The sequence below is a fragment of the Bubalus kerabau genome, chromosome 14 (assembly GCF_029407905.1).
Source record: "Bubalus kerabau isolate K-KA32 ecotype Philippines breed swamp buffalo chromosome 14, PCC_UOA_SB_1v2, whole genome shotgun sequence".
Classification (NCBI taxonomy): Eukaryota; Metazoa; Chordata; class Mammalia; order Artiodactyla; family Bovidae; genus Bubalus; species Bubalus kerabau.
Window position 1 is genome coordinate 14,207,134 of NC_073637.1, and position 8,246 is coordinate 14,215,379.

Sequence of the window (8,246 nt, forward strand, 5' to 3'; positions counted from 1 at the left end):
AGCAATGTCACAGATATCATGTAAATTTGAAGCCCAGCAATTACTTTAGTATGATGAAGGCCTCATGGAAATAGTGTTGGAAAGAGAACAGCTCATGGATGCTGAAGTCAGGGGCTAAGAAAAAATATGTATTTAGTACAAAGCCAGAAGAAGAACCAACTAAGAAGAATCAGTATCAGTTCAATCACTCAGCTGTGTCTGACTCTTTGTGACTCCATGAACTGCAGCACGCCAGGCCTCCCTGTCCATCACCAACTCCCGGAGTCCACACAAACCCATGTCCATCGAGTCGGTGATGCCATCCAGCCATCTCATCCTCTGTCGTCCCCTTCACCTCCTGCCCTCAATCTTTCCCAGCATCAGGGCCTTTTCAAATGAGTCAACTCTTTGCATGAGGTGGCCAAAGTATTGGAATTTCAGCTTCAACATCAGTCCTTCCAATGAACCCCCAGGACTGATCTCTTTTAGAATGGACTGGTTGGAGCTCCTTGCAGTCCAAGGGACTCTCAGGAATCTTCTCCAACACCACAGTTCAAAAGCATCAGTTCTTTGGCACTCAGCTTTCTTTATAGTCCAACTCTCACATCCATATATGACCACTGAAAAAACCATAACCTTGACTAGATGGACCTTTGTTGGCAAAGTAATGTCTCTGCTTTTTAATATGACAGAAGCACATAGAAAAGCTTCAGTATTCCATAAGGTTAAAGACAAAAGAAGAAGAAAAAATGATGGACAAGGTTAAAATGTAGGGAGAAGTCAAGAAAGTAGAACTAAGAAACCACTGTTAAAACGATTGCTAGAGTGATTCCAGCCTCAAAAAACATGGAACATATCAAATCTCAAGGGAAAGGAGAAGAGTGTATTGAAAGTCAATGCAAAAAGATGTGGAATGACTTTTCTCATAGTTTGGTGGTGAATGGAGACAGGATGGAAATAAAGATAACAGTAAAAAGAGAAAGAAATAAAAAGAGAGGTAAGGGGGTTGATTTGACAATGAAAAGCAAACCATTGTGATAGGAAGAAATGTTGGTTGCAACATAGAATGAGAGACTGGTGCTCTAAGGAGAAGACCTGATAAATGTTATGTCAACTTTTCTTGGGGTGGTGAGAAGAGATGGAATTGAAAACACTGGTATAAGGATATCTCTTCAGGCAGAAGAAAGAAGGTAAAGGTAAGAAATTTCAAGATAGGTATGATAATGAATATTTGAGGAAATGAGATGAAAAAATCCAAATTAGGTGGCTTTACTATTTTATAAATGTGCACGAAGAAAAGCAGGCGTAAGTAAAGAAAGGGGGTTTGTGAAACACACAATAGTTCTGAATAGCAATTTTGGGAGGGAGCAGAGATTTCAAACAAAGCAGAAAGATTTTTTGTTAATAAAAGAAAGAATTATATTAGGGCAAGATAAGGTAAATCATTGTAAACTACTGTGACAAAAAGAACTCAAAGAATCCAGTGACTTTCAGCAACTGTGAAGCTGTCAAGATCCACCCCCTCCCCCAGAAGAATGTTGGATCTCTTTGTCCTCTCAACCTTTTGATTCTCTCCCATTTTATTTCAACCCAATAAAATAGCTTGATCTTCCCTCCCCCCTTAAATAAAGAATCCAGTAGCTAACAGAACAAGATGCTTATTTCTTTCTCATGATCAGAGTCAGGTATCCAAGTTAGCAATTGCTCTTCCTCAGTTGGCCACTTAAAACCCAGGTTTGTAATGGCTGTGTCATGTTCAACACATGACTCCTAAGTTTGTTCTATGTTATCAACTTGATGGAAAAGAGCTTAGAAGAATTTGCATGGGAGGTTTTATGCCCAGACCTGAAGTTGGAACACATCATTTCTGCCCATATTCCATTAGCTAGGATCCAGTTTCATGGCCAATCTGATGCAGATGAAGAGCTAGTAGTCTCTGAAGAGAGATCTATTATTCTATTCTGAGGGATCAGGACTAATATTAATACACCAGCTTTCTTAAAGCTTAGGAAGTTCTTTCCCAAAGACAGACAATACTAAATTATTCATTATATAAGCTTCAAAGTCTGTAGAACTTCAAGGGCCACAGGCTTGCTGGAGCTCTCCTTGGTGCTGAACCCTGGATAGCCACCTGAATCTTTCAAATATAAGTAAGATTTCCACAGAAAAGGGTAAAGAGCACCATAGTAAAAAAGGTAAAGAGCACCCTTGGGATGCTATATAAAAATGAGTATTGCTGTTCATACAGGAAGTTCCCTTAAGCACTTTAAGGTGTGACCACTTGATAAGAATGATTGAATCAAGGAGTGAAAGGAGCCTAGGACTGAGAATTAAATAATCTAGGATATAGTACAGATTTTGTCATTAAATTGCTGAAGATCTAGCCAAATCACTTCTTTCCTCTGTTTCTCAATTTACCATCTTTTAAATGCTGATAATGGGCTCAGTGGATCTTGTAAATTCTCCTAGTTCAAAAATAAATGTGTAGTAAGGCCTTTTAGAGTTGACAATGTTTTATTGCCTCTGTATCTCATGAATATGAGTAAGCGTTCAACAGTAAGTCATTCTCAAATACTGATGTTTGGAAGACAGATTATAACTCCTTTGTGGAAGGTACAGTTTTCAAGAGACTTAAGTCAGCTCACATTGAAGGAAATACAAGAAACCTAGGTGTCTACAGGGAATTGGATATAACTATATATAATAGAGAAAAGTAAGAGCAATTAAAATGTCCAAATCCAATAGGAATATTAAATACAGGAATATATACTGTCATTAAAAATAAGGGTTTTAAAGTTTAGTTAACATGATGAATATTGAGGAGTCATTAAAATGTTTGGTTAATTATTTAAGACAATAGAAGTATGTTGTGGCTTTCATCTCTAAAATGTCAGCCCTCCAAACACTCTCTTGTATTCCCCCTTAGCCTCCATGACCTTCCTGAAATCTATACATTCCACTAATTATGTTTACTTTTGCTTTTTCAAGTTGGGATGTATGTTTCCTGATGGCCATAATATTATTGCCTATTTTGTACTTTGTATTAGCCCCCAATTCTTAGAAAATTACTTGGCAGATAACATTCAATAACTATTTCCTGAATGAATAAATTTAATGTCAAGTGCAAAAGCAGATAAACTTAGTATTGCACATGATGACTCTAATTTTATAAAGTTAATATATGTGTATATGTGAGTCTGAATATATCTTGACTATCATAAATTTATTTTTCCTTGAGATGCAAAAGTATAAAAGAGGTATAAAACACTCATTTAAAAAAAAAAACTCAGGTGATTTTATTTAACTTTAGATTCAGCCTGATTATCTGTGATATCTGGGCTTCCCTGATGGCTCAGCGGTAAATAATCCACCTACAATTCAGGGGATCCAGGACACATAGGTTTGATCTCTGGCATGGGAAGATGCCCTGGAGTAAGAAATGGCAACCTGCTCCAGTATTTTTGCCTGGAAAAACTGTAGCTCCTCTAAGGGCGGAGGAGCCTGGCAGGCTACAGTCCACAGAGTCACAAAGAGTAGGACACCGAGCAACTGAGCACTTGCACGTGGTCTGTGATATACAGTTGCATCTGTGCATTTGTGTGTGTGGTGTGTATCTATATCAGTGCTATGCTGATGCTTCTTGATCCCTTCTTTCTATTGTGGGACAGCTCTGAATCTTTCTTCTTTTCTTTATCTCCATTGCCTCCTCTGTAGTCTAAGCTTCCACCATCATCTCTCCCTTGAAGCCTTTTAACAGGTCTCTGTGTCATCACTTTTGACCGTATTGTCCACTCTTTTCACAGCTTTACAGTTTAAAACTGTAAAATTGATCCTGCCATTCTCCTATGAAAAGCCCGCAATAGCTTACCTTTACACTCAGAATAAAATCCAAACTTCTTATTAACCATGACCTGAAAACTCTGGCCAAATCTTCCAACTTCACCTCTTGCTAAGCCCTCCCACACTTACCTCAAAACAAGAATTGTTTATTGTTCTTTTCCCCTTGTCCTCAAAACACAAGACCTTGGGCTTCTCTCAAACCTTTGTACTGAGCTTACCTCTGCCTGAAATGCTTCTCCTTCAGACGACTTCAAGCTAGCTGCTTTTCATCCTCTAGGCTCCTAGTCAACGTCATTGCTTAGAAATTCCACATGACTCACTGCCTTTCCACTGCCTAGCTGTATTGAAATTAAACATTTATCTTTCTCTGAAATTGTGCACTTCTTGTGTGTATCTGTCTTCTCTAGAAAATACATTTTCTTGGAGAAAGAAAAATTATCTGCTTTCTCTATATTCCCAAAACCTAGCATGACCCTATGTACATGGAGTTACTCAACAACTATCTATTCGGTGAATGAATGAATGATTCTGACCTTGGCTTATACCTGCTCCAAAGAGTGATATTCCTCCTATTTCATCCTTAGTATCTTTCATTCTCATCCCTGCTAATTAACCTCATTTTGGATCTTTGACCATACTTTCATAACATTTTTTCAGTCTCATTGAGATATAATTGAAAGATAAAATTATAATATATTTGAAGCATACATTATGATGATTTCATATATATACACATGAGAAAGGATTTCTCCTATCATTAATTATCATATCCATCAGCTTACATATTTACTTTTTATATTCTTGGTGAGAACACTTAGGTTTTACTCTGTTAGCAATTTCAGTTATACAGTGTAGTATTATCAGCAATAGTCACTGTATTATACATTGGACCCCCAGGCCTTATCCATCTTGTAACCGAAAGTTTGTACCCTTTTACCAAATGCTTCCTATTTCCCTGGCCCTCAAGGTCCATCCATATTGTTGCAAATGGCAAGGTTTCTTTCTTTGTACTGGTTTAATAGTTCAGTTCAGTAGCTCACTCCTATCTCTTTGCGACCCCATGGACTATAGCAGCCAGGTGTCCCTGTCCATTACTAACTCCCAGAACTTGCTCAAACTCATGTCCATTGAATCAGTGGTGCCATCCAACCATCTTATCCTCTGTCATCCCCGTCTCCTTCTGCCTTCAATCTTTCTCAGCTTCAGAGTCTTTTCCAATGACTCCATTCTTCGTATCAGGTGGCCAAAGTATTGAAACTTCAGCTTCAGCATCAGTCCTTCTAATGAATATTCAGGACTGATTTCCTTTAGGATTGACTGGTTTGATCTCCTGGTTAATAGTATTCACACACGTATATATGTGTGTGTGTGTGTGTATAAAGCATCTTCACTCATTCATTCATTCATGGGCACTATTGTTTCCATATCTTGGCTATCATGGATAATGATGCAATTAACATGCTAGTGCAGATAGCACTTCAATATCCAGTGTTCAATACTTTTGGATATATACCTAGTAGTGGAACTGCTGGATCACAGGGAGGTTCTATTTTTAAATTTTGGTGGAACTTCTGTACTGTTTTTTATCATAACTGCACCAATTTACATTCCCACCAAGAGTGTACAGTGGTTCCTTTTTCTCTGTGTCCTTGCCAACACTTACTATCTTTTGTCTTTTTGATGACAGTCATTCTAACACCTGTGAGGTGATATCTCATTGTGGTTTTGATTTGCATTTTCATGATGATTCATGATAATCAGTACCTTTTGTGTATCTATCGGCCATTTGTACATCTCTGGAAAAATGTCTATTCAGTTTGCCCATATTTTAATCAGATGGATTGACTGGAGCAAATGGGTTACTATCAAGTTGTATGAATTTTTTGTGTATATTGAATGTTAACCCCTTGTCAAATATATGACTTGCAAATATTTTCCATATACTCTAGTTTCTTTTCAGATCATATAAATCTTCTACTTTTCACTTTCATAAGATTTTGAAGCAAGGCTTGGACTTCAAAAGATTAAGATAAAAATATGAGCAGAGGACATTCCAGGATGAGGACATGTATGAGAAAAAGGACAGAGAAAGGTAAAGAATTTAACAATGTTCATTAAAGGCTATTGTAACAACCTAGATAGCATATTCAAAAGCAGAGACATTACTTTGCCAACAAAGGTCCGTCTAGTCAAGGCTATGGTTTTTCCTGTGGTCATGTATGGATGTGAGAGTTGGACTGTGAAGAAGGCTGAGTGCCGAAGAATTGGTGCTTTTGAACTGTGGTGTTGGAGAAGACTCTTGAGAGTCCCTTGGACTGCAAGGAGATCCAACCAGTCCATTCTGAAGGAGATCAGCCCTGGGATTTCTTTGGAAGGAATGATGCTGAAGCTGAAACTCCAGTACTTTGGCCACCTCATGAGAAGAGTTGACTCATTGGAAAAGACTCATGCTGGGAGGGATTGGGGGCAGGAGGAGAAGGGGACAACAGAGGATGAGATGGCTGGATGGCATCACTGACTCGATGGACGTGAGTCTGAGTGAACTCCAGGAGTTGGTGATGGACAGAGAGGCCTGGTGTGCTGCGATTCATGGGGTCGCAAAGAGTCGGACACGACTGAGCGGCTGAACTGAACTGAACTGAACTGAAAGTCTATAGTCATCATATTAAGCAGAACTCTAGTTAATAAGGGTCATACAGCCAAACCAGGGTGTTTTAAGCCAGAAAGGAAATTTATTACTTCATCTTCCAAGAAAATTCTGGCACTGGCTTCAGGCATTGGTGAATACCCATGGTGGATTCATTTTGATGTTTGGCAAAACTAATACAGTGTTTCAGGTTTAAAAATAAAATAAAATTAAAAAAAAAACAAAAACAAAGAATGTTATCAGAAATATTTTTCTTTAATCTTTCATATCTGTTTCTTTGTGTTGGTATTTTTTAAGTCATCTTTCTATTGGTGGTAGAAATGACCATGGATAATTTCATCTTAAATCCTAATAGCTTAGCAATATTAAAAAAGTGATAGAAAAATTGCTTAGCAATATTTAAAAAATCAAGTTATTTTTTAATAGCTACAGAAAAAATTTCCAAAGATTTCTGCTAGTCAGTTAGACTAGTTATCTATTGCTTTGTAACCAATCACCCTAAAACTCATCATTTAGAACAATGATAATCTGTTGTCACTCATGAGTCTACAGTCGAAATTATTTATTCTGATCGTCTCAGTCAGGCTCATTGGTGCGTCTGAAGTCAGCAAGGAGACAGCTGGCTGCTGATCTTGTCTGGGCTCTCAGCTTGTTTGGGCAATGGCAGACTGGCTGCTCTAGAGTGATGTTAGTTAGAACAACCAGGCTCCCCTCTATATGTCTCTTATCTTCCAAAACTTTTTCTAATGGCAGTTGCATGGGTGTAAGAGAGAGGATGGAAATTCACAAGTCAACTTGAGGTCGAGACTTAGAATTCATATAACTTACTTCTGCCACAATCTTTTGGTCATACAAAGTCACAAAGCCAGTTCATATTAAAAGAATTAGAAGAAACTCACTGGAAAGAGTTTGTGTGTGTGTGTGTGTGTATGTGTTTCGTTGGTTTGTTGGTTAGTTTTCCACTGTGCTTGGTCTTCGTTGCAGCATACAGTCTCCTCATTGCAGCACATGGGCATTCTCTAATTGCAGTATGCGTGGGCTTCTCTCTAGTTGTGGTGCATGGGCGTAGTTGCCTTGAGACATGTGGAATCTTAGTTCCCTGACCAGGGATTGAACCTGTGTGCCCCACATTGGAAGGTGGATTCTTTACCACTGGACCACCTGGGAAGTCTCCAGAAAGAAATTTAAAGTCACATTGCAAAGGGCATGGATACAGGGAAGGTGAGAAATTGAGATCATTTTTGCAATAAATTTCATACTGGTCTTGTGTGAAAGTCTCATCTTTAAATTAGTTTCTATGAACCGAGTGTGAACAAAAAGCTTAGCAGTGATGCTTTCTAAGGGGAAAGTGAAGTGCTGTTCCCATAAGAAGTGATGATTAGAAAGCAAACTCAGCCCTTTTCCACTACGAGGACGTGCAAGCAGGAAGTCAGCTTGTCATACTGTTTTAGAACATAAGGTTTTCATTCAGGCTGTTGATGTTGGAATCATAACCCTGTCACTTCCTCTGTGTGTTTAAAACATTACTTAACCTCCCAAATTCCAGTTTTCTCCTCTGTAGGATATAAATAATCACAATTTTCCCCTTTAATTTTGAGGATTAAATCAGACAATACAAGTTAAGTGCTTACAAGGGAATCTGGCACTTAGTAATTTAAATAGATTTTGTTTGTTTGGTAGGTTGGTTGGTTTTGGGCTTAGCTCCCCAACCAAGTGTCGAACTCATAACCCCTGTGGTGGAGCATGGAATCTTAACCACTGGACCACCAAAGAAGTCCCA